The sequence below is a fragment of the Equus przewalskii genome, chromosome 23 (genome assembly GCF_037783145.1).
Source record: "Equus przewalskii isolate Varuska chromosome 23, EquPr2, whole genome shotgun sequence".
NCBI classification, from domain to species: Eukaryota; Metazoa; Chordata; class Mammalia; order Perissodactyla; family Equidae; genus Equus; species Equus przewalskii.
Window position 1 is genome coordinate 18335740 of NC_091853.1, and position 27504 is coordinate 18363243.

Below are 27504 nucleotides of genomic sequence, written 5' to 3' on the forward strand. Positions count from 1 at the left end.
ACCTTGGCTATATGCTTTCTAAACTTCAGTTTTCCCATCTATAAAATGGGTATAACAATAGCACTTAGTATGGTGATTAGGATTAAATGAGCTAAAGCTGAATATCCTTGATAAATTAAGTGCTCAGTAAATGTTAGCTGTTACTGTTAAGAATAGGATGCGAATCTCATATTCTTCTCTATTATACAGTGAAAGAATGCAAGAAATGACAATGAATTCTCTGAATTATGTAATATTAATTTAGATATTTTTCAGGGACAACATTTTTTCTATAAATCTTAATATAATAGAAAGTATCTATTCTGAATGGATCCTTCTGAATTAGGAGACTGAAAATATCAGCAAATGGCTTTCAGATAGATTCAATTCATTTTTTTCCCTTATTTTATTTTATTTTTATTTTTTCCCAGTTTTACTGATGTACAATTGACAAATAAAATAGTATATATTTAAAGTATACAATATGATGATTTTTTATCTGTGTATTCACTTTATTGTGTTTTTTACAGCTTTATTGAGGTATAATTGACAAATAAAATTGTAAGATATTTAAAGTATACATGGCGATGATTTGATATACATATACATTGTGAAATGATTACCACAATCAGGTTAGTTAACGTACCGTCACCTTACATAGTTACTATTTTTTTGTGTGTGGTAAGAACATTTAAGAGTTACTCTCTCAGTAAATTTCATGTGTACATACAGTATAGTTAACTGTAGTCACCATGATGTCCATTAGATCCCCAGAATTCATTGATGTTGTAAGTGAAGGCTTATACCCTTTCATCAGCATCTCCCCATTTCCTCCACCTCCCTGGGAACTAGCATTATACTCTCTGTTTCTATGAGTTCAACTTTTTAATTTTTTTAGATTTCACATATAAGTGAGATCACACAGTATTTGTCTTTCTCTGTCTGGCTTATTTCATTTAGCATAATGTCCTCTAGGTTCATCCATGTTGTCACAAATGGCAGGATTTCCTACCTTCTAATGGCTAAATAATATTGCATTGATAAATATGTATATGTATATCACATTTTCTTTAGCCATTCATCTGTTAATGAACCCTTAGGTTATTTCCATATGTTGGCTGTTGTGAATGATGTTGCAATGAATATGAGAGTGCAGCTATCTTTTTGAGATCCTGATATCATTCCTTTGGATGTACACCCAGAAGTGGGGTTGCTGGGTCATACGATAGTTCTATTTCAAATTTTTTGAGGAACCTCCATACTGTTTTCCACAATAGCTGTACCAATTTACATTCCCACCAAGAGTGTATCATTTGTGTGTGCACTAAGTATTTTCATGTAGATATAAGCGTATTTCAAACTCAATTTTTAAATCTGGTTAAGCACTGCTCTTTCTTCCCAGAGTTTAGGGTTAACATGAGGAGAAACCGTATTCTCTATTCTGGATAGTTTCTTTGGAAGTGTTTCCATGACCTGTTTTTGTGTCTCAGAAGCAGCCACGAAAGTTGTTGTCTACCCTCACAAACCAGCAGACGTCATCTCTCAGACTGTCTGTAAACAGGGACCTGGCGGACAATCTTGATGAACAGCTCAGCTCAAGTTATTTATGAGAAACATACAGGATGCTGTAGGAGGAACTTAAAACACAAGCCTTGGATGTCTAATGCAATCAGAAGGCTGTGTCATAAGTGGAAAGGGGAAATCTCTCTTCTAAACGGCACCAATTGTTTTAGTGTTCTTTTAATTTTACCATCTCAGAGACATCAAATCTATAAGTTCCACCAGTCTGATACCTGAAAACAGTTGCTATAGGGATATTTGTGTCTGGTTAAAAAAAAAAGAGTCCTTGAGATTAATCGGCAAGAGGACATAATTTATGATAAATTGTTGTTGAGATGTTTACTCAGAGTTGAATTGATTATCTAAAAGTTGTTTTTTTAAGAGAACATGGACAAAAGTATTCCATAAACTGTTTATTGTGCTTTTACAATAAACATATGAGGGACTTAGCCTTAAAGAAACAATTAAACTTATTCTGAATGGTCTTAAGGAGAGTGTGTAAGACTAACGGGAGAACAAAGCTAGCAGGGCAGAGGAAGGAACTGTCTAGTCATCAGAGATGTTTTAGGGGAACAGAGGGCTTTCTTGGGAACTAGTCAGTTTCCAGTCACTGGTGACGTTCAAGAGTGACTTGTGTGTCTACTTGTCATAGGAGTCATAGAGAACCTTGATGAGGTTAGTGATTTCTCACTCTTACTTTCTTATAAGTGTGTGGTGGAGTTTTCCAGAAGCTACATGATAAATAATTTCATAAGTGATTAAGTGCAGAAGTAGATATAAGAATCTAGCTATCTTCCATTAAAAAGATTTGTAGAAATGTAGAATGATGCTGTCCTTCTAACTAAATAATTTTTGTTTAGGAAAGTTGTTACTTTTCATAAAAGTTACTTATGTTAACTCATGCTGTATTTGTTAGTGTTATTTTTAGTGAATAATGCATAAATATTTTTATCACTTCCCAGTTTTAATTTCTAATAGGGTAAATATAAACAGTTATAATTCATATAAACACTAACTGAGATCCTCATATTTGTTATCTGTTCCAGAGTAACGAAACATCCCAAAACTTAGTGGCTTAAAAAGAACAAATATCTACTACCTCAGTTTCTGTTAGTCTGGAGTTCAGGAGCAGCTAAACTGGGGGATTCTGGGTCTCGTGAGGTTGCAGTCAAGGTCTTGACCACAGGTGCCATTACCTGAAGGCTTGACTGGGACTACAGAATGTGCTTCCAAGAGGGCTCACTCACTGGTTATGAGCAAGAAGCCTCCTTGTGTCCTTACAACATGACAGCTGGCTTCCTCCAGAATGAGTGACCCGAGAGAGAGAATAAAATGGAAGCCACAATGTCTTTTATGACCTCTCCTCAAAAGTCGCATTCTATCATTTTGCCACATTCTGTTCATTTCAAGTAATGTGAGTCGCTAAGTACAGCCCACCCTCAAGGGCAGGGGCATCAGGTGCCACCAAAAGGGTGGGAATACAAGAATTTGTGGGCATATTTTAAAAGCACAACAGTCCTCTTTAAGAACCATGAGACTGGATGATCTTAAAGGGTATTTTTACCCCCAAGTTTCCATGAAGAAGGGAAATGAGGTCAATGTTTGTGTCAGAAAAATATCCAAGGGACCCTCTTGAAAGGATTTCCCTCATTACCTACCTGGCAAATTTCCACCAATTCTTTAAAACTAAGTCCAGAAATCACTTCCTTTAGAAAATATCTAGGCCTCTTCCTCTGTACTACCTCTGTACCTGTGTATTCATCTTTTATGATGCTTTTCACACTGTATTGCAATTATTGTGTTTCTTATCCTCTCATCTTATTAGATGATGAGCTTTGGGTGTCAGGGATGTTATCTTCTTTCTCTGTTTCTCCAGTACCTAGCACTGTGTCATATGTACTCACCTTCAGGATCACATTTACTGCATCCATTTATTCTTTCACATTGTTCCGCCGTTAGTGTCATATACTGTGTTAAGCACTGGGACAAGATTCTTGCTCTCACGGTATATTGTAGTAGGAAGACAGACAATAAATAAGCAAACAACCAAGATCATTTCAGAAAGGGGTCCATGCTATGGAGGAAATAAATGCAAACTGAATGATCTGGGTCGTACTGTGGAGTGGTAGCCGCTGTAGCTGGGTGGTCAAGGAACGCTCCTCTGAGGAGGTGACAATTGACTTAAGACTTGATTGTTTTCAGGGACCTTTACTAAGCACTGTAAGTCTACCTGTCTAGCCCTCGCTGGCCCAGCCTGGTGTCTGGAAACTGAGACTGCACCTCCCCCCAATCCACCAGCACGGGACAGAAGTAACAGAATTCTGGGTATAAAATCCAAGGTGCCATGTAAAAGCAAGAATCGGATCTGAGGTGAAGAATCTGTAGGGTCAGTGTGGCCAGAAAGAGCTCATCTGTCGCTTGCCTGTGGCCATGTCAACAGACAGAGAGTGAGACAGTAAGGTTGCTTGGGAAGAAACGTGAGCACAATTGAGGCTGGGAATTACCCAGTGTCACCTAGAGCCCACAGGAAGTAGTGGAGTTGGGCCTCCAACCCAGGCCGTGGGTTCAATACAATTACGTTATTGCTCCTCCACTAAACTCCAGGAACTTATTGGAGGGAGATGAAACATGCCTATTTTAAAGAATCAGAGAGCACAGGCAATGGGTGTCACTGCCGTGCATGTGGGACAAGGAAATGCAAAGCAAGGTGCCGATGAGTGTGGGAGTGGCAGAGCTCGTTTGGGCCTTTCATGCTTGCACTTGTCCTGGCTTCTTTCTCATCCCATCCTTTCAGGCCCAGTGTCCTTGTGCTCTTTTTTCCCTATCCAAACATGTTCTCAGGGAAAATCCCCCAATCCAGGAAACCTTCAGTTGGTGCATAACAAAGGCGTGGTCCAGCTGTCTCTTAACAGCCGAGGTACTCTGTTCGGGAATCTAGTTGGGGAAAGATTCTGGAAGATTTTTCCTGACTTTGAAAATATTTTCACAATTGAATCTTAATACCCTAAAAACAAGCAATTACCAAACAAAAAAAAGCTCCCAAATCCTCAAATGTCGACTCCCTCGTGAAACCTTCTCTCCCTTTTGTTGCCTTAGAAATTTTGTATATACCTTCATGCAAGCCCTTATATTTTATGCAATTAATTGTTTATAGGTCTCTCTCTTTGGAGGACAGGGACTGCCCTTTATTCACTTTCGGTATATTTTACTTGGTTAGATGCTCAACAAAAGAAAAAGGAAAAAAGGAATCTAAAATGATGCACACTGAGATGCAAGGAGCGGGTGTCTCTTTGAGATATTGCCCCTTCCCCAGACAATATCAATGTACAAGAATAGGAGCGTGGTTAGGTGAACGATGGCATGGTGTATCTTTCTTACAAAGAATTTCTAATAAGGGAAATGCTGATGTTACAATATTAAGTAATAATATAACTGATTGAATTTAATGCAATATAGAATAATGCATAGGAGAAAGGTCTGGAAGGAAATGAACCAAAATGTTGAAATCATAATCTTTAATTGGTAGCATTATTGATGATTTTTATTTTCACCTCTCTAGTTTTCTGTATTGTCTGGAGTTTCTAGAATAAGCACGTATTAATATATTTCGGAGAAGTAAATTTGGTTTTCCCCAAAACATATCTCTCAGAAAAGAGGAAGTTGCCTTTCATTCTAGTCCTTCCAGAGTCCTTTGCATTATGGGATGCTCTCTCTGACTTTTTTTTTTTAAGATTTAATTTTTCCTTTTTCTCCCCAAAGCCCCCCAGTACACAGTTGTGTATTTTTAGTTGTGGGTCCTTCTGGTTGTGGCACGTGGGATGCTGCCTCAGCGTGGCCTGATGAGTGGTGCCATGTCTGTGCCCAGGGTCTGAACTGGTGAAACCCTGGGCTGCTGAAGTGGAGCGCACGAACTCAACCACTCCGCCACGGGGCTGGCCCCTCTCTGACTATTTTTTGAACCACAAAGTACTATTTGGGAAGACACATTAGCTTGAAATGACCTCAAGAAATAATAAACTTTTAGGTGATTATGGAACTCTTCTAATTAAAAAAAAAAAGAGCAAAGAAATTTAACACAAATTTAATGAATTCTTTCCTTTGGATAAGATCCCCAAATTGTAGGCCTTAGATGTAACTGTAAGCCAGCTTTCTGAAGGCCCCTTTACAAAGCAATACTGTAAGCGGTTACACTGTGAAGGTTATGAATATGTACTTATAGGATGAATGAAACAAGCAGTTGTCTTAGTGTTTTCTGAATTGGTACTCGTGACTTGGGATAAAAGTTCGAATAGCAGCATCATAGTCAAAACAACAACAACAACAAGTCAGATGGAAGAGAAGATGATGTCTGGAAAACAGTCAGATGACTCAAAAGTGCCTCTAGTGACATGGAGGACATGCCACCAAAGACATATGGCAACTTTGAATCAAATAACTTCATGGATTGAAGAGTGGGAGAAATAAATATTTCTAAATTGAATGCTATTTTATATAATGTGATTTTAAATATATATGCTTAAATTAATAAATTAAACATTGAAATTAGATACATAGCTATTTCATCTATATCCCTGAAGGCTTATATTCAAGTTGTTCGAAATCATTAAAATAAATTTTTTTTTCTCTTTGGGAACGTGACCTTATGTTAGGGTCACTTTCTATTCCTGAATACGTCTATAATAAGAGCAAAATCAAAATCACAAACTTCTTGTCCCTTCCAGGGATTCTTAAAATTTAATAGGCATTTAAGCTTTTATGTGAGTAATTAAACTTTAATGGTGAGATCCCAGGCATCAGCTGGTGGATGGGGAAGGTATTCAGGGAGGCAGCTGGGTCTCTGTGCCCTTAGAACCACACTGGGCAGGGCATCAACTTAGATCTGAGTGAGGCTGGCTTTGCAGGGGAGGTTTCCATCGGGGAAAATTTGGAGGCATGACTTTGGAGCTTAACATGGTGGACACGTTAAGAAGAAGAGAATAAAAAGGTATGTGTTCACTATCTCCTGCTGCATTACAAACCCCCCAAAACTGAAGGGCTTAAAACACCATCCATTTATTTGTTACTAGTCTTTGCCTTGGCAGTCGGGGCAGAGCTCAGCTAGGACAGCTAATCTCAACTCTGCATTTGTTTGCAGTTGCTGGTGGGCCCGCTGGTCATGGACGGCCTCGCTCACAGCTCACAGTTGGCGGCCTTGGTGAAGGATCCTGTGATGACTGGACTGCTGGGGCTCTTTCTCCACGTGGTCTCTCTCACCCTCACAGATGGGCTTGTTCACACGGCAGCAGTGTTCAAGAGGGTGACAGTGGAAGCTTCAGGGCTTCTGGAAGCCAAGGCTTGGAAGGCATAGGATGTCACTCCTGCCACATCTTATTGGTCAAAGCATGTCACAAAATCAGCCCATATTCAAGGCAGTGGGGAAATAGATTCCACTTTTTGATGGGAGTTGCGGTAAAGAATTTGTGGCCGTATTTAACTTGTCGTAGGGCGCTTCAAATGGGGAGAACAGGTTCTGGAAGGGAATAGAGAGAAGAAAATGTAAACTGTGCAGCAGGAATTTTGAGTTCAGCCTGATCACAATAGAGGAGGCCTGTTGGTGAGCAGCTCGAAATGACACAAGGCAGGCAGCGTGAGAGGCCCAAAGGCTGTAAGCTTAGGACCAGGACTTTAATGTGAGGGTTGGCAAAGCTGAGTGCACGTGCCCCATCCACTGCCTCAAACGATTCCTTTTAATTCATCTTCAATATTGTTGTCACTTTTTAAAGAATTTTCACTTTGAGATCTTAGAAGTCTGAACTGTTAAAGTGTCATCTCCACAGATGGACTTTACCAAAGCCTTATGGACTTTCAGAAGACAAGAGAGCACAGAGACCATATAGGACAGTGGCTAAGCATCTAAGCTCCAGAGCCAGACAGACCTTCGTTCAAATCCTGTCTTCGTCACCTGGAAGCCATGTGACATTTGATTAGTCACTTAACCATTTTGAGCCTCAGTTTCCTCCAGTATCATCTGGAGTTAAATGGTACCTTCCTCACAGGATGGCCGTGAGGATTAGACACTGCACTTATGGATTTACCTTAGAGTCTTAAGCATTAAATCTATAAGTGCTCAATTAACGTCAGCTGTAATTATAGCCTTTGGATTTTCATTCTTCATCTGTAAAATGAGGTACTACTGTAGAAATTCTAGGGTCTTATTCTTAAAATAGCTAATAAAATTGGGCATCAAGAAAGTTGCAAATAGAAAGGGCTGTGCCTATTCCCAAGGATACTATTCTTTCTTGTGATCTGCATCCAAAGCCCTGTTTCAAAGCTAATTGCTTCTCTTCCCTGAAAGAAAACAGACCTCATGGCAAGCATATCTTTTTTTTTTTTAAGATTTTATTTTTTTCCTTTTTCTCCCCAAAGCCCCCTAGTACATAGTTGCATATTCTTAGTTGTGAGTCCTTCCAGTTGTGGCATGTGGGATGCCGCCTCAGCGTGGCCTGATGAGCGGTACCATGTCTGCGCCCAGGATTCCAAATGGCGAAACCCCAGGCCCCGGCAGCAGAGTGCACAAACTTAACCACTCGGCCATGGGGCTGGCCCTGGCAAACGTATGTTACACAGAGGTGATGCTCTGAAGAATAAATGCATTTATTCTCTATTTGAATGTATTATACAAGATGAATCAGACTGCTGGAGCCTGCTCACTTTTAACCACATATCTTTTCCTTGTTTAACAAATGTTTTAAATCTCCTACTGTGTTATAGACCTTACGCTAGATATTAAAGATATAATGACAAGCGAAATCAACATAGTTGCCCTCAGCAACTGCTTTTTATATGCTGCATTAAATAAAGCCTAATTAAAAAGAACATATATATATATATACATATATATATATATATATATGTATATATATATATGTTTTTTTCCTCCAGGGAATATTGACAAATAGATTGCTTAATTTTTTTGTCCTCAATCCTGGGTGACTATTCAAAATAACGTAGCAAAAGTAATTTAATCTGTTTTGAAAAAACAATTATTTTGATAGAAAACTCTAGAGCCAACCCTAAATCAGATGGTCCATCTGTCTGGCAAGTGGAGTGGAAACCACATTGGCTAATAGTGTAGGGCTTCCCTGAGTCCCTCACCCAGGGCAAGAGAAATTTTCCCAAGACTGGTTGGACCCCTCGTAGTTTTGGTGCCATAACAACATCAGGTAAGAGAGACCTTTAACCACAGGTATAGTCTACAGAGACATTACTCTGTAGTAATCTGAGTAGAATTAATGACTCCCAGACGGTGTTATTTGGAACTGACTTATCCTAGGTTTGTTTTCATGTTTTTCATATCTCTACAAAAGACCCTATTGACTCAATAAATAGAAAGCATCATAGTCACATATAAGGAGACCGAGTTTAGGTTTTAGGGGACTTCAAACTCAAGCCAAGTGTCAATGAAACATAAAACATTTGGTAGATTATGGAACTAGGTTCAGCAGAAAAATATACCATGTTCTGGCTTCAGTTCTGTGCCAGGAAAGTGGGTGATACCTAAATTAGGATGCCTCTTGACCCCAAACTGGAGGTCACAACCAGAGAAAAGTGCTCCACATCTTCCTGATTATTCCATTCAGAGCATCCAGATAAGGCACAAGAATGATCCTGCCCTCCCCGCCGTAGCCCACTATTGCTTAATCTTCTACAGCCCTACTTGGAAGCTTACATTCCCCACTCTTCATCTCTTTCTCTCACTCCCGATTCACCCCTGTAATTCTCCCTTCCACCATTTCGCAGGAGATGGTTGAATCGGTCTTTTTGCTTTATCTCATATGCTTTAATTATAATCCCCAAAGTAGGAAATGGAAAATATTGGCACACAACTCACCATCAGACCAAAAAAGCAGTGTTTCTTCAAATGCAGTGAATAGAGTAGCATGTAATCTATTGTCAATTAACTATGAATGTGCTCGTCCTAGCACTTTTAAAAAAGAATCCCTCAAGAAAACTGAGAAATACATTTTTAATGAAGCCACCTGTTCCTTCAGGCCTTGAGAACTTTAACAAGCATCGGTCCATGAAAATAGTTACTGTAAGCATGTATAATAAATTAAATATGAATTTTAAATTATTCATTGAATCTTCCTAAGGATTGAGATGCCACAGGGAAAATGAAAATGCAATGTTAATAAGCAATCAGTAGTGATTTTAGAAAGGAAGGGAAAAAAGAAGGGTCCCTCTAAATTTTGCCTTTGCTGAAGAAAGAGCTAAAGGGATAGCTTCAAATTAGTAGTACCAATTAACGTAAACTTGTAATGCAAGGCTATACTTCATTTTATGTATTGGTGCAATTTTATTGGTTTATATTGTTACATGTTTAATCGTGGACTGGACCTGGGGGAGGAAATAATAATACAAATGAGAGATGTTGTGTATCAGTTGTTTTGATTGGACTTTTTCATAAATTATCCCCAGTTGTAAAGGAAGCAACTGAAGACAGAGAGAGTAAATAACTTGGCCGTGGTCGTTGAGCTGGGATTTGAACACTGGCTTATGTGAGGCTAAAGCTTGTGTTTCCCCACCACGCTGTTCTAGCCAAACTTCATTGTCTCCTGAAGGCGGACTAATGAAGGGAAGTAGCGGAGGGCTCTGGAGTCAGAGTTCTTGGTTCAAATACCAGCTCTTCCTCCTATGAGCTCTGTGACCTTGGATAGTTTCTGCCTATATAAAATAGAGATAATAATGTGAGGGTTCAGTGGGATATGTATACAAAGCAATGAACCCAATGCCTGCTGTGCACAAAGAGTTTGCTATGTGGTATAGTTATTGTTGTTGCTATTATCATTATTGTTACTGAAAGTTAAAAAAAAAAGGAAAAGGAAATGATGGAGCTGCCTTAGATGGCAAATAGCTCTGAAGTAGTGTCATAGGTTCTTACTGGATCTAGGGAGAACAGCAGATTACTCACTCTTTTGAGTTGTCAAGCCTGGGTGATCCCAGCCTGTTTCACTCATGGCCTGCTGACCAAAGTCCCTAATGCATCCGACTAAATGATAACCCCCATCCTGCACCTTCTGGTGACAATGCAGGAGATCTCTCAGCTTTCTTTGGGTAGTGTCACAGTAGGTTCACAGTCAATACATTTTTTTTCCTTGAGCTAAACTCAGTAGGGAAATCTCTGATAGCTTTCTTCTTCTTCTTCTTCTTTTTTTTTTGCTGAGGAAGATTAGCCCTGAGTTAACATCTGTGCCAATCTTCCTCCACTTTACATGTGGGTCACCACCACAGCATGGCTTACAAGTGGTGTAGGTCCATGTCTGGGATCCAAACCCATGAACCTGGGCCACCAAAGTGGAGTATGCCAAACTTAACCACTATGCCACTGGGCTGGCCCCATGGTTTCTTCTTTTTGAAACATCTCTTTCACACTTTAGATTCTAGGACCTTTTCTCTTCCAAGAAAGCCAGGTTTGATGTTCCTAGCTACAACTGAAGAACAACAGCTTTACCCTTCTCTGGCTTTTGAAATTCCTTTCTGATGGGAGGATAGTGTGATGGGTTGAATTGCGTCCCTCTAAAATTCCTATGTTAAAGTCCTAACCCTCAGTACCTCAGAATGTGACTGTATTTGGGGACGGAGCCTTTAAAGAGATAATTAAGGTAAAATGAGGTGGTATGAGTGAACCCTAATGCAATATGACTGATGTCCTTATAAGAAGAGGAGATTAGGACAGAGGGACAAACATGTGAGGACATAGCAAGAAGAAGAGAGGTCTCAGAAGCAAACAAATCTACTGACACCTTGGTCTTGGACTTCCAGCCTCCAGAACTGTGAGAAAACTAATTTCTGTTGTTTAAGCACCCAGTCTGTGGAGTTTTGTAATGGCAGCCCTAGCAGACTCCTACATGTAGAATGGTCCTCAGATGGTCTTGAAACAGGAGATACTGTGCTCAAGGTGCTCTCTGGAGAAGGCTGAGTCAGAGAAAGAGCCCTCATTACTAAACCACTTAGGTTCTCAGGTTTGTAAGGGTCAGTAGAGGGACAAGAGCACTGGCAACTTTGAAGTCACCCTCTCTAGAGAGTCTTCCGTCTTAAATATCTTTCTCCAGAGGTCTGAAATGATGTCATCAGCAGTTCATATGGAGGTCTTGAAGCCTTTTTTTAGTGTTCAACATCTCATGGTAAAATAAGAATATACCAGATGACTGGGATGCCGTTGATAGACTGTGGATGCCGGACGTGGGTTTTGGGAAGGATTCCAGCAAAGGAGCAGTGAAGGAGAGGATGGAAAGGCAGAGATCATCAGGTCCTTCCCTCTCAGCTCTGCCCAGGGCCAGCCTCGAAACGCCTTGCACCGGGCTTACAGGAAGAAGGGTGGAGTTTTGCTTCTTCCTTGGTGGTGCCTCCTTCCCAAACGTGAGGCTCTCCATGGGCACAGGGCTGTGGTGATTGCTTCATGGTGCAATGGTTGAGACAGCTGTCCTTCAAGACCCTTCTTTTGGCCTTTTAGTTGCTGCAACATTTTGATCAGAAATTTCTGCTTTAAGTGTAAAGGATGTGGTGCAATTGGGGAAGGAAGTGTGGAGAACAATCAAAACAAAACACCCCGGCCATAGTTCAGTAAAATAGAACACATTCCTGCCCCCTGCCCTCCACCAGAGTGTTTAACTTTTCCTCTTTTTTTCTTAGCTCTGACGCTAGTGTGGTGTAGATTATAACTCTGGTATTTTTGTTGGTCATCATTTTCCTTGAACATGAATACAAAGAAGACTTCAACAGCAGTAGAGTAAACTGAGTAGCCTGTAGCAATGCTTTTGTATTTGAAGTCAGATTAAATTTGTCCTCCAAAAAGGTTTCTGCTCCTTCTCCCTCTCCCTCTGCTTCCTTCCCTGGACTGCTGCCCCCAGCACTGCAGCCTGTCCCCACACCTCCAGGATGTTAGCAGTTTTTAGGGAACAAGATTTGCTCCCTTCTTTTCATGAGATTGTTGAAGACTGAAAAAAACCCTTAAGACTCCTCAAAATGAATTTCTGACCAGTGGGGCAGATTTTATGAGGCAGGAGACCCTCCCACAGTTTCCAGTAGGTCAGTCTCTATAATGAATGAGAGTTCTGCATGTGAATGAAGTAGAGGATGCTGAGGGAAGAATCAGGATGATTCCATATGGACAAATGGAAATAGAGATAGACTCCTGGAAAAATAAGAAATAGGCATCACACTTTATTCTGGGTCAAATAGAATATTACATATTCTAGGAAAGAAATGATCTAGCTAATTATTTTTAAACCATTTCACTTACAAAGTTCCATTTTATCTGAGTGATAGTCATTTCTTTTTTTCTCTTTCTAAGTGTGGAAGCGGAATGTATATCAATGTATGGCCCCTAGCAGGAGAGTGGTCACATGGGAGGGTGTGAAAAATGCCTATTCTGGCTGCAGTGTGTGTGCTCGTGGGTGGGAGAGAAATAACCATTAACGATGTGGAGGAAAACAAATACCTTGACTAAATTTCGTGTCATTCTTTGTGATGTTGCAATTCTCTTTAAATAAATAACTAGAACACTTCCCAAAAGAAACCGAATGTACGTTGTGAAGGATAATTAAGACTGTAGATCAAACGCAAAAACGACACTTTGGAAGAAAATATTTTTAGAATCTGCACCACGCTCCTTTCAATCTCTGGCCCAAATGACAAAGATGATTTTGTAAATGCGTTCATGTGGGCCTAACAACTTGTTGGAAAGCCTGCCTGAGTTGGATGGATATAATAACAGAACTGCAAATTATACCCTTACACAAGAATACAAAGGTAAGTCTATCTTCAGGGGGATCTGGCCAAGGTGAGTCCATTGCATATTCTTATTTAGATAGTTTCCTCTGTAGCATGTCCTGGACACTATCATAAAGTAGATCAATACAGAGTAGATTGTGTTTTCTCGATAGAAACAACGTTAGAATTGAAATTTGAAACAAATAAGCTATTGATGTGGTCAATAGTATGTTATAAAAGCAAACACAAAGTATTCAAATAAGTAAGCATATTTTCTAAATCTTAATAAAATAGATTTAAATATAGCATACATATTGATTGCAGAAGAGATTATCATATAAAGATATACTTTTATTGTATCAAAAACTTACCTGCTAATGAGAATTAAACATTTTATTAAGAGCTGAATTTGTTACATAGAAATTGAGAAAGTCCCTTTTGGATGCCTTAGATCTCTTCAAAAATAACTACAAGCAATCTTCTGCAGAAAATGACTTTTTCCCTCTGCTTATTATACGCTCTATAGCAAGCAATAGCATTTAAATCATTCCAGTGACCTTAGCATGACCCTTCAGTGATACTCAAAACACACGTTGTCGGAAAGGTAGGCAGTTTCTTGTCTACCAAAAGGTTTTTCTTTTAAAAGTAAATGACAAAACTAATACATGCTCATGCATACAATTTAAAATATGCAAATAAGCGGAAAAAAGAAAAGTAACACCTCATAATTTTATATCTCAGCGATAATCATTGTTTCCTAATGTGTATCTTCACACTAAACATTGTAGCAACCAAATTTTTCCTATACCCATCAGCGAAAAAAAAAGTCTCACTGAGTATTCATAGCATCATTTAAAATAGATGTATATTATTTTGTTCTATACAGCATACTTTATTTAACGAACCCCCATTTCTAGACATTTCAGTTGCTTTCATTGTTTTTTCCATTGTGCTTGTAGCAGCCACACCTGTGGCTTCATGGAGTATTTGCTTCGTTCGGGAAAGGGGGAGGAAGCTTGAGTCTGGTTTACAGATGTCTCTGCTGACACCAGTTGGACATGGACCACTGAGGTCCCAGCAGAGCCATATTCCCTGTGGTTGGAGGATAAGGGAGATCCTCCCAGTGGACAGCACTTTGAACAGTCCACCTTGTGGTCCATTTTGCCTGGAAGGAGAGAAGACCTGAGGACTGACAGCAAGGAGGTTTGGGAAGAGTCAGGTGGGTGATACTCTTGAACTAGGCTTCAGAATGTGTCCCTCATGAGTGCTGCCCAAGGAGCATCTACTCCAGAGGCGAGTCTCTGTAAAACAGTGGATATGGTGAGCTGCTCTGTGGATGTCCCTCAGCCTTCTCCCCAGCTACGCCAGTGCTTGCCTGATGTTTTGTGAACAAAGTAGGATTCAGGGCTGGAGGCTGTACATGCATTCAACAACAAAATGTCTTCTTACAAAGACTGGCTTGGTCATTGGCCCCTTTGAGTGCCAAGTTTTCTAAGCAATGCCCAATCCTGAACATTTCATATGGTACCACACCTCAAGTGAGGTGTGGACGGATTAGCCGCCTGTTTGGACCCCTTCTGACCCAGCAGCACCAACTGTGGAATACTGAACTACCAGGCCCTGGGTCACTTTTTGGAAACAATAGCAGGGCTCAGCGAATGGGGCAGCTTGGCTTTCTAGAAGGAGTTATTTGTTGTCCCGACTGATTCTGCTCCAGAGAACCATCCACAAAGCACTTGAGACTGTGAAGAATCCACGATAGGTTCCTCCACCATTCTCTAGGTCTTTTGAACTACGTGAACTGGTGATAACCTTTGACCGGTAGGACTAAGAGATGAGTGTTCACCATCATCTCCTATGGGTTTCTATTCATTCTCGTCCGGGTCTACCTATGTGGGAACGACCATGTCTTGCTATAGAGCATTGAGTGGTGAATTGTAAAGGTGTTTTAGGCTATACATATGCTCTTCCTCAAAGAAGAGGCTTGGAGGGCAGAGAATCCAGTTGGTTCTATGGAAGACTTTGCTTATCTTTAATACGCCCTACACAATGCTGGTTCTTTTGCATAATATTAACTTGTTAATCCGGGGAATGATTACATAGTCTGTGCCTTAAAATTTTTTTTATTTATTAAATTTTTATTAAAATAGGTATGTCGTAAAGTTTACCATTTTAACAATTTTTAAGTGTACAGTTCTGTGGCAGTAAGTCTGTGGCTTTTTGCCTCTAAACTTGAATCCACCTCTGTTTTCTATGGATACTCCATTCTCTCCAATGCCATGACCATATTTCCTGACTGCCAAGAGGCTATTAACTGTAAAACAAACCACTATATTAGTAGCAATATTTTATTAAAAAGAATATTTCTGGCATTTCCTTGGATGTCAGTTATAAACCATATTAATATTTCAGAAATATCAGGTAGAAAATGTGCATCAGAGAATTGAGGGCACATTTAGCTTCTCTGTGTCCTGTGGCAGTGGCAGGAATTAACAAAAACTAGTTCTGAACGGAGAGTCACTTTCTGTATGATGTCCATGACGATCAAGCTGGAAACCTATAGCTTATTGGGCAGTCCCAGGAGCACCATGACACTGCCTGGACAGGAGACCTCTGAAATAAAATGTATGTTTAGGATTGTAGAGAATAACAGGGTGTCATGAGAACCTCAGAAAATAATTTTATTAAAGACTAAATCACCACCACCAAGGAAAAGGTTTTAATATTTACTGAGCATCTGCTATCTGCTGAGAAATTTACATACATTTCTCATTTTTACCTCAGTGCAATCTTGGGAGGTAGATACAGAGGAAAGTAGGTAGATTTTCAGAGGCAGATAAGCAGACTCAGAGTGTTTAAGTAATTGCCAAGATCGGATGCCTGGCAAGTAGTGAAGCTGGGGTTTGACACTTGGTCTGTGGACTCCACTGCCTGTGTCCTTCTCCATCACACTAGTTACCTACTGTGCTTCGGCCACGCCACACCATGATGGAAACAACTGAACTCCCTAGTCTCCTTCTAGCCTTGAAGTTTCAGTATGCTCTCCTTCTTCATGACACCCTCCTGGTCCCCATTGCCTGTAGAATCTTGTGTTGGCTGATCACATACTACTTTGTGATGCGTTTCTATTTTTTAATCCATATTTAAAACTTTGTTATTTAGTATTTTAAATATTTATGTCCTTTCTCTTTAGTAGATGCTAAGTCCCGAGAGGGAACTGACTTTGATTGTTGTATCTCCCACAGCATTTTACAAATTGTTGATGCTCAATTACTATCTATTGACTCGATTTTAATGAGTGTTATGGAGATGTTTTCTGCTATAGTTGATCTGAAATAAAAGTCATAGTCAAGATCATTTGAAGGCTTTTAGGTATGGTTCATGGGACAATTCTTATGCCCACAATGTTGGAGATTCGGGGAGAGGGATGAGGGAATTAATGGGATTTTAAAATTTGAGAATAGTTTTTTCATTAAGAATTTCTCTAAAATATTTTCACTTCTTTGAATCTTTACTGTAAAAGTCCCCTTAGATTTCTGCTCTTTATATTTTGTTCTCAATCAGATTACAGCCCACCTCCATCAAGGAAACTTCGCTTACCATACAGACGACCTTACTGTTTATACGTCAGAGTCTTAACGTTTTTAACATTTCAGAAGACTAATACCGACCAATTTCCATGCGGAAATATCCAGCAAGATCAAACAGGGGTAGGAAAACAAAAGCTAATTTCATTCAGAAGATTCTGTCTTCTCTCAGCCTTGGTGGTTATTTCCTGCTTGAGTCACTTCCCCTGAGAGGGTGACACTGGACAGCAGCCTCGAGAGCCGGTGAGAATCGTCTCAATGAACAACAGAAGATATAAACAAACTTTCTTTCAGTTCATGGTAGTACTTATTTTGCACTGGAAACTCTGTGTAATTCAAACTACTATAATTCCCATTCTCATGCCAAATGTAATCCTGGAGGAGGCTATTGCTGGCATGAGGTCTGGAGTTTGTATTGCACCAAAGCCAGTAGCTTGTTTTTCCATCTGGGCTAGGAACAGAGCTTGCAAGATTTTTTTTTCTGAGTTACTCATTCTCTGGTAAATTCCAGTCTTGGGCTACTGTAGGACATAGGCAACGCATTGCCCCAAGAGTTGGAAGTGTAATACGGCCCTTGTTTAAAGGTGTTTTGCTACTGGAAGTACAATTAGTTCTACTGAGGTTTGTGTTGGCCACCTCAGGCTTGTGGGTTTGGTTCAAAGTTTTGATTTAGTTCTACAAGGTTTTATGGCTTGGCTACCTGAGGGACTGGCCCTCACACAACTCCTTCCTCCCAGCTGGGAGGATGTGCAGGAGTACTCGGCTAAAGATTTCCAGATTTTACTTTGGAATAGTCCTGATGGTGGCTTAAGTGTTCTTGGAGGGTGATCACATTTGGAACTCCTCTATCTGGTCTGACATGGCTCCAGTTGTTGGCTTCCCTGATGGGGAGATGTTTAAGTACTCCGTCTTAAGAATGCACTGAGTTTTTATTGCACTGAATTGGTATATGGGGTTTCTCTAAGTTTGGAGCCTGTATCAGTTTCCTATTGCTGCTGCAACAAATTCTACAAATGCAAAACAAGGCAAACTGATTTTCTTGCAGTTCTGGAAGTCAGAAGTCCAAAAGAAGTCTTAAAGAGCTAAAATCTAGGTATTGGTAGGGCTGGTTCCTTCTGAAGGCTGCAGGGGAGAATCCATTCCTCACCTCTTCCAATTTTGAGCACCCCGGCAGGCCTTGGAGGCCTCACTCCAATCTCTGCTTTCATGGTCACGCTACCTTCTCCTCTACTGTAGTCAAATTCACTCTGCCTCCCTCCTACAAGGACTCTCTGATTACATTTAGGGCCCACCTAGATAATCCAGGATAATCTCCCCATCTCAAGGTCCTTGATCACATGCACAAAGTGGCTTTTACCTATAAGGTGATATTCACAAGTTCTGGAGATTAGAACATGGACATCTTGGAGGTCCATTATTCAGCCTACCACAGAACGTGATGTATCTGAATTTGAATCCATATTTATGTTTTCTACTTTCTTAGCCTTAGATTGCTCATGTCTAAATGATGATAATAATGCTTATCTCGCACAAGGTTGATGGAAGATTTTGAGGAGTAAAGTATGTAAAGCATCAAGGACCCAATAGGCATTCAATTAATGTTAGGTTCTTTTCCTGTCTCCTATCTGAAAACTTAAAGATTTCAGTTTGAAGGCAAGTGAGTCTTTGAGCTTTATAAATAGTGCAGTACAAATACAAACTACTAAAAATACTTCTGCCAAAGTGGTCATCACACAGACAAAATACTGGTTAATGTCAGTTAGGGGTCCAAGTCAGTAAGAAACTATAATGTAATGCAGCAGAGAATGTATTTTTGTGTTTAGAGATGTAGGTATTGTGATATGAGTGGAATTAGAAGTTTCCCAACTTAAATATGATATTGAGGATTTTCTGCTTTCAATATCTACTCTGATTTGTTTCAACAAATAAGACCACTGTGTGTTTGGGAGAAAGGGAGGGAGAGAGGGAGGCATATCATTCTTCAAATGTAGAATGGTTTTTATTTAGTATGAAATAAATTAAAGCAATGATAATTTGTTTAACAAATACTAATTGAGCATCTCTGATGTATCAGACAGTGGCCAAGATGTTGACAACATAAAGATGAAAAGCCATGGTTCCTGCCTTTACATGGTTTATAATCTAATGGAGAGGCAGAAGATAAATATATAATTCCCCAAAATTAGAATAAGAGTTGTAATGGGTATAACGGAAACACTGGGGAAGAAGTACTTAAGTCTGCTGGGAGAATCTGGTAAGGTCGTGTTTAGGAGCGGTGGGCATTCTTGAGCCAACTCTTGAGGGAGGAGAAGGTGTTTTCCAGATGAGTATGGGGATAGGGCAATCTAGAAAGAGGAAGCTGTATCTGGAACTGTACGAAGGACCACAATATTGCATGCTCACAGAACCATGACTAGCTTAATGTGGTAGGAGCAGATAGGCATAGAAATTTATCTTGAGGAACAAATATCCCTGACATTGAATTCAAGGATGAATTCAGGTTGGTTTTGTATAAGGACCCCTCGATAACATAATGCCAAGTTCACTTATTCAACAAATGGGCAGCTACCATGCGCAGGAGAGAGTGCAAGGCTCTGGGCAGACGGAGTTCAGCGGACATTCTTGCCCTCCAAGCACTTCGAGTCTAGTGTAAGAACTTATGTTGAATGTGTTCAAACTCTAGAAATGTGAAGAGTTTGCAGTTAAATGCAGTGGATATTTCTTGTGCTGAACCTTTATAAAAGTTGAGGGTCATGAAAATTGGAGTTAAAACAGAACTTAAAGCCCCCTTATTTTATTATCCAGCTGCAGTAGTGATGATTGGCTTTTCACCAAAGATTTGCACTCCCCTTCCATGGTGAAGGGTAATTACTGGGCAGCAGCTTCTTGGCAGTGGTCAAGGACGGCATTTCTCAATTCCCCTTACATTTCAGTGGGGACATATGACTAGCTCTCACTAATGGAATCTGGCACACATAACTTGTTGGCTGAGATGGTTAAGAAGTAGGAATCTTTTCCATCTTCTCCCTCTTCTCTCATCTTCTGGCTGGATTAAAAAAAGTGAGATATCACCTTACACCTGTCAGAAAGGCTATAATTAATAAGACAAAAAATAGCAAATGTTGGAGAGGATGTGGAGAAAAGGGAACCCTTAGATGCTGCTGGTGGGAATGCAAACTGGTGCAACCTCTATGGCTGTTTTCAGTATGGAGATTTTTCAAAAAACTAAAAATAGAAATACCATATGATCCAGCTATTCCACTACTGGGTATTTATCCAGAGAACATGATATCAACAATTCAAAGAGATTTATGCACCCCTGTGTTCACTGCAGCATTATTCACAATAGCCAAGATGTGGAAGCAACCCAGGTGCCCACCAACTGATGAATGGAGAAAGAAGATGTGGTATATATATACAATGGAATACTACTCAGAGAAGACAAAGTCACCCCATTTGCAACATAATGAATGGAACTTGAGGGCCTTATATTAAGCAAAATAAACCAGACCAAGAAAGACAAACACCATATGATTTCACTCATATGTGGAAGATAAACAGTGGGGTTGGATCTTCATCTTATTATGAATGACCAACGCTTTTATTTGACAAATCTAATTGTTAGACATATCTCCTTTTTATTGTGGTAGAATCTGATTAAAATCTTTTAGTTTTAGCTATTGATCTCTGGAGCAAGGCCAGGTAAGATAATACGTGTGGTTGTGGTATGGAGAAGCTTCCTTATTATGGCATCGCAGAGGGAAGAGGCAAGTTCTGGAGGCCCAGTCAAGCTGGTAGGCATGTTACCTGGAAAGGAATGTAAGAAAACATCATGCAGAAGACAGTGTGATCAGAGGCAGAGACGGTGTTGGGAGAGGCTATCTAGAAGCTCAAGGTGAGCCTATAATGGTCAAGAAGACCCTCGTGTGATAAAGACCTTGAAGACTGAGAGTTCAACATGTAAGTCTAATAATGGAGATGAGGGGCCAGATATATCTTTTCAAGAGAGGTGATGGGGCGCTTCTTCAGAGTAGATGAGACAGGAGCAAGAGAAAATCATTTACCCCTCTCTTTATGTCCTTCATGAGTTTTATCTTCTCCAACCTAAGCAAACCTTTCTTTCCCTTGTTTTTCTTAGTCTACGGGCTTTATGCAATTCTTTTCACTTTCCTCTGGGTTCTTTTTAAGTTGTGTAGAATTAACTATAGTACTTCACATGTGGCCAGTTTATTGCAGAGCTCATAAGGCAATTATTCTACTATTTGAATGTTATACATGGGGTAGAGCGTTAGAAGGCTGGTCTTTGAAATGAAATAGATTGTGTTTGACTTCCTAGTTTGACTTACAAACTGGGTGATTTTGGGTAAAGTACTTCTCTGAGCTTCAATTTCTACATTTATAAAAGAAAATATCATGCTGTATCCTATGGTTATTGCTGTGTTAACAAACTACCCCAAAACTTAGTGATTTAAAACAATAACCATGTATTATTTCTCAGGAGACTAAGGGAGGGTTGGCTGATCTTGGCTGGACTCTGTTATGTATCTGGAGTCAGTAGGTTGGCTGGGAGCTGGTCCGATTTAGGAGGACGTCAGCTGTGATGACTTAAATGGTCTCTCATCTTCTAGCAGGCTGGTCTACAAGTGTTCATATGGGGACTAGCAGTGTACCAAGAGAGGGAGAGTGGAAGTACACAGGCCTGTGAGACCTGGATTCAGAACTCATGCAAAGTTACTTCTGTTGCATTCTTTTGACCAAAGCAAATCCAGGCGCAATTCAAAGGGTAAAGATTCCGTCTCTTGATGGGGGAAGTAGGGGAGTTACAAGGTCACATTGCAATGGGAAGCCATTGAAGCCAATAATGCAGCCAATCTACCACAAATACCTACCTCCAAGAGGTGTGATCAAGAGTAAGTAAGAGATTATATAAAGTACTTAGCACCCCGTAGGCAATCAAAAAATTCTAGTTCTTTTTCCTTTCATTTTTCTCCCTTATTTTTTTCCTATTAATGAAAGCTGGAAGTGTATTCGTTTTCTTAGCTTCTACATTATTATTCTTGGACTTGAAAGAAATCCCAAACTAACTTTTTTATATGAATCTGTCTGTTCCATTCTATAATTATATAACATGTTATATTTTCTGGTCCTAAATGTAGAATTTAAAATTTATCTTTAAATAAATTAAAATTTATTATGTGTATAATAATGGTCCATATGTTGTGCATAATAGAGAGGTGGTTAGGGACACCCACTCTGGAAACAGATTTCCCGGGCTTGAATCCCTGGGGCAAGTTACCTAATCTGTCCTTTGTAGAGAGAGAAAAATAATAGTACCTTGTATCATATGATTGTTATGAGAATCAAATGATTTAATGTTTTTGAAGCCCTTAGAATGACGCTTAGCACATAGGAAACTCTATATGAGTAGTTGGTAAACAAATGAGTCAATAAATAAACAAATCTCTTCCATCACCTTCAGGTTATCAGTTTACTGTATGATCACAACTTTACAACTCCAGACATTGTGGACTGATTTCAGCACTCTTTCCCCCCGAGCACATAGGAAACCTGTATAAATTGTTACTAAATAAATCAATGAATAAATAAATCCCTAACTTCAAGATATTGCAGCCATACACTGTGCCGTATGGAGGTAACCACTAGATGTTGTTGACTGATTTCAACACTCTTCTCCCAGAGCCTCGTGTGTCTTTAGAATTCCTCTCAACACAGTACTCCAACAGCTTTTACAAATCGTTCCAAGCAGATACTCAAGAAGCACACTATTTTTCCTACCCAGTCTCCTGGGCTGGTTCTGACCCTGCATTCCAACTTGGAGAGATACTTTTGGGTCTTGAATCTTTCGTTTTTTCTTCTACCCTTCAGCTTGAGGCCTCCATAAACTTGAAAATTGTGTCATCATCTTATTTTTGAGTAAAAATATTTAAGACACCACTAACCACACTCTGTTGCACTCCATGAGGAAACTCCTTCCATGGTGGCACAATTGTGTCTTAAATATCTTGAGCATTTGAATTGTCAACAAATTTATAATCCACACAGGTTTACTTTCACCATCTTATCCACCAAATGCTTTGCAGAAATCTACTTACACAGTGTCTATAGCATTTTTTAGAATCACCAACTGAGCAGTTCTATCTATAAAAGCAGTGAAGTTAGTTTGAAATCACTTTACTCATAGTAAAATATTTGCTACTAATTATTATTATATTACAGTCCAATTTTTTCACAAAACATGTTTACAGTTTTCCTGTAGACATTTATCAGTGAGTGGTCTATCTTTTATAGACTCTAACCAGTTATTCTTTTTCTCCGTGATTTTTTAATTGTTTGGAATATTTGGACAATATATATGTTTCCTTTAAAAATAGTTTCAAAATTGTATAGTTATATATATACATTGTAATAAATACAGATATATTAAAAAGCAAAACAAAATAAAAAATAATTACCTTATATATGCCTGTACACAATGGAATATTATTGAGCCGTAAAAAAGAAGGAAATCCTGCCCTTTGTGACAACATGGGTGGACCTTGAGGACATTATGCTAAGTGAAATAAATACGGCAGAGAAAGACAAATACCGTATGATCTCACTTACATATGGAATCTAAAAAAGTTGAACTCGTAGAAACTGCAGATTGGTGGTTGCTGGGGGCTGGAGGGTGGGGTAAATGAGGACATGTTGGTCAAAGGGTACAAACTTTCAGGTATAAATGAATAAGTTCTGGGGATCTAATGTGCAGCATGGTGACTATAGTTAATAATGTGGTCTTGTATCCTTGAAAGTAGCTAAGAGAGTGAATCTTAACTGTTCCCATCACACACACACAGAAGGGTAACTATGTGAGGTGATGGATGTGTTAACTAACCTTTTTGTGGTAATCATTTCACAATATATATGTGTATCAAATCATCACATTGTACACCTTAAACTTACACAGTGTTATCTATCAGTCATATTTCAATAAAGCTGGAAGAAAAATTACCCAAATTTCGCCTAACCAGAGTAAGCTAGTATTAATATATTGGTGTTTTTCTTACCTTCCTCTCTTCCTTCTTCCCTGTCCCCCACTTCCCCTCCCTCCCTCCCTTCCTTCTTTCCTTCCTTTAATGCTATCCATACTGTTTCCTAGCTTTTCTAAAGCTTAATAATCAATTATTAACATACTGCTATGTTATGAAATAATCTTCCACAATACCACTTTTGATGGTTGCATACAGTTTTGGTGTATGAATGTAACATAGAAATCTTCGATTCTGGGGCACTTGTTTCCCAGTTTTTACATTGCAAATATTGTCATTTTCAACATTATTTTTTAAAGGAAGGTTAGCGTTGATCTAACATCTGCTGCCAATCCTCCTCTTTTTGCTGAGGGAGACTGGTCTTAAGCTAACATCCGTGCCCATCTTCCTCTACTTTATATGTGGGACGCCTACCACAGCATGGCTTGCCAAGCAGTGCCATGTCCGCACCTGGGATCCAAACTGGCGAACCCCTGGCCGCCAAAGCAGAACATGTGCACTTAACCACTGCACCACCGGGCCGGCCCATTTTCAACATTTTTACGGATAAAATTTTGTGCACAACCATAATTATTTCATTAGAATATATTACTAAAAGCAGATTTGTTGAGTCAGAACATGCAGCGTTTTTAACCTTTTAATAAATTTGTCAACTCCCTGCCTCTCAGAAATATTGTTGCCTTTATATTTACCATTGTCTGCTCTGGTTATTAATATTTTAAAAAAATTCTTTTTCTTAAGTGAATTTGATAGATACAATGTTATCTAATTGCTTTAATTTGCGTTTATTTGGGTAGCAGTAGGTTTAACTTTTAAAAAATAAATACTAGCCCTTTTAATTTTCTCTTTTGTGAATTTCCTATTTATTTCCTTTTTCTTCTATTACTATGATCATTTTTTCTTATTTATTTATAAGAGCACTTTATATTTTAGTGTCAATGTTTCATTGTCTGTCATATATGTTATGAAAACTTTTTTCAGTTTGCCATTTGTCTTTAATTTGGATTTTGTTGATGTGTATACAATTTATTATTTTTTTAATATTTATCTTTTGTTTTTTAAAGATTGGCCCTGAGCTGACATCTGTTGCCAATCTTTTTCTTCTTTTTCTCCCCAAAGTCCCCCAGTACATAGTTGTATATTCTATTTGTAGGTCCTTCTAGTTCTGCTACGTGGTACACTGCCTCAGCATGGCTTGATGAGTCGTCCTAGGTCTGTGCCCAGGATCCAAACTGGTGAAACCCTGGGCTGCAGAAGTAGAGTGTGTGAACTTAACCACTCAGCCACCGGGCCAGCCCCTATATATACAATTTAAAATTGTGTGTAGCCAATCTATCTATGACTTGAAAAAATAAAATTATTGTCTTTCAGTAATTTTGCATAATCAAATATTTAAACCCCCTAGAATTGACTTTTTTCATATTACTCAAGTCAGAATCTTCCTTGACTGGTTTCTATTTCCATCCTTTCTCATTCATGTCAGTGAGAACAGTCATGCTCAGGGCAGGAGCCTGAGTTAGAAGTCCCACTGTTTTGACTAGTGTGGCATTTACCGTGTGCTTATCAGAGAAGCCAGAGGAAAGTTTTGTTGGAATTTGTGTTTGTTCTGACCTCATCGATAAACAAACGACAAGCAGTAGGATATATTGGAGTATATGAGGAAGCCATTTGGTGTAAACCTAATTCGGCCTGACCTTGTTTTTCCAAAAGGGTCTGATGTGGCCATGGAGTATGCATTGTATATCTGCTTCAAGCATTTGCCCTGTCCCAAAGACAAGAACAAATGGCCTTAAGATAAAGATGCAACTTCCCCCACATTGGCATTTCCTTAAGGATTAGCCTCTCTCCCTAGGCTAAGAATTGATTGCTGCGCTCACCCTGTGACCACCCAGCTGGAGACAATAGACCTGCTACCTGCTGTGTCCATCAATTGCTGTGCACACAGAGCAATCTTGTGACTATTGTAAAAAGGACATTTCAATCATATGTGATACACGCTCTTTGGTGGTATATAACCACTCTGTACACTCCCACGCCTTTGGTGCCCTTCCTTCCCTGGGGAAGAAAGGCCCTGTGCTAAGCTAGTCCTCAGATCTGGTTCATAATAAACTCACCCCAATTTTTGTTTATAGATTGGTTATGGATTATTTTCGTCGACACATCTTATTTTCTTCTGCATTCGCATCATCATTGTTTTTTTTCTCAGTTGAGACAACCACTTCCTTCCCTTTGCTCGGGAGCACATTCTTTAGTGAACTCAGTGGGTGTTACAAAATGACTAAATCGAGTTTAAAAAATCAAGCTGAGCCCTCAGGCATCACTTTCTTTTATAAAACCTTTAGTATTTTTATTATTTTAGCTCAACAGCATTTGTAAGCTGTGAGTTTCATCCATGAAATGGGTCACCAGATAGAGATAGCTTTATCATTGAGTGCCAAAGCCCAAGACATCTTTTTGTCTCTAAAGAGGCAACATATAGGCGAATACTCTTGTGAATACCTAAGCGAACCAGCAAGCAATTGTGATAGGATGGACTCTGCCGCTGATTCCCTATGTAAAATTGTTCAAGAGAAAGGAACAAACATTTATTAGGAACATGTACTGTATACACATTTATATCATTAAATCCAAACTACAGTTTTGCTGAGATTACGTATAGGCATTCTGATTTTCAGAGGAAGAAATTGAAGCTAAGACATTAATCAGCTTGCCCAAAGTCATACAACTATTACAAGCTTGAGCTGAGATTGAAATACAGGTGTGCCTGGCCCCAAAACATTTGGGCCATTCAGGGTCATTCCTGCCCTTACAATTGTTTACACATCAGTTGAATTCTTGGCTGAAGAATATACCTTAAATGAAAGATCAAGTAGCAAATGGGTGTGGTATTGGCTAGTCTGTGTCTATGTCCTCTGAGCCCTTAAGGCACCCAAAGTTGGAACACAGTTGTTTTGTTGTCTCTTCCCATGTACCTCGTTTAATGATGGTCGGTAAGACACAGGAATCTGACCTTTTCGGTACTTCTTTCTTACGTAGTCTCAGAATTTCTAAGAAAAATGAATTAATACTTACTAGCCACAGATTTATAGTCCTAGAACCACTGACCCGAATAGATCATCTAATAATCTCATTTTTAATTTTTAACACACATACCACACTAATGGGGAAAAAAAATAGACTTCACTAGAATTCATTGCAAGGCATACTTCTTGACGAGATGGTAATGAGACAATGTCTGATTCTTATTAAAGGTCGTAAATAAATGATTCATAACCCAAACAAAAGTATAGACTCTTTGATAAACATCATTACTATCCCATGCGTTGTCAGTGGAACATGCTTAGAGAAACATGAAATGAGAGCTTTCTTCATACCTATTTTAGTTTAGTTGTCACTTATCTTTCCTGACAGTTTAGAATTTAACCTAGAGAATGAGAAACATTACTCAAATTTGGAAAGAGTTGCAGAAGAAGTTTATCCAAAGCTTGCACCAGGAAGGGACCACGTGATGTTTGTTTTGTTTATAGGTATACAGCTTTGCCTCCCTAAAGGACTGAATTTCATGCTCAGGATTAAAA

General features: G+C 39.3%; 1 long non-coding RNA gene across 3 annotated transcripts in view; it reads left to right on the forward strand.

Annotated features, from left to right (window-relative positions):
- The first annotated feature begins 2151 nt into the window (after positions 1-2151).
- LOC103547087 (uncharacterized) overlaps positions 2152-27504 on the forward strand; it is a 39822-nt gene continuing 14469 nt past the window's right edge. The window contains exons 1-5 of one of the 3 annotated variants that reach the window (XR_011532015.1): positions 2152-2214; positions 13079-13329; positions 14250-14509; positions 16536-16662; positions 16855-17120. This is a non-coding gene — a long non-coding RNA (uncharacterized lncRNA). Of the gene's footprint in view, positions 2215-10503; positions 13330-14249; positions 15112-16535; positions 16663-16854; positions 17121-27504 lie in introns of those variants that run through there. The other 2 variants (XR_011532013.1, XR_011532014.1) reach the window with 2 other exon arrangements.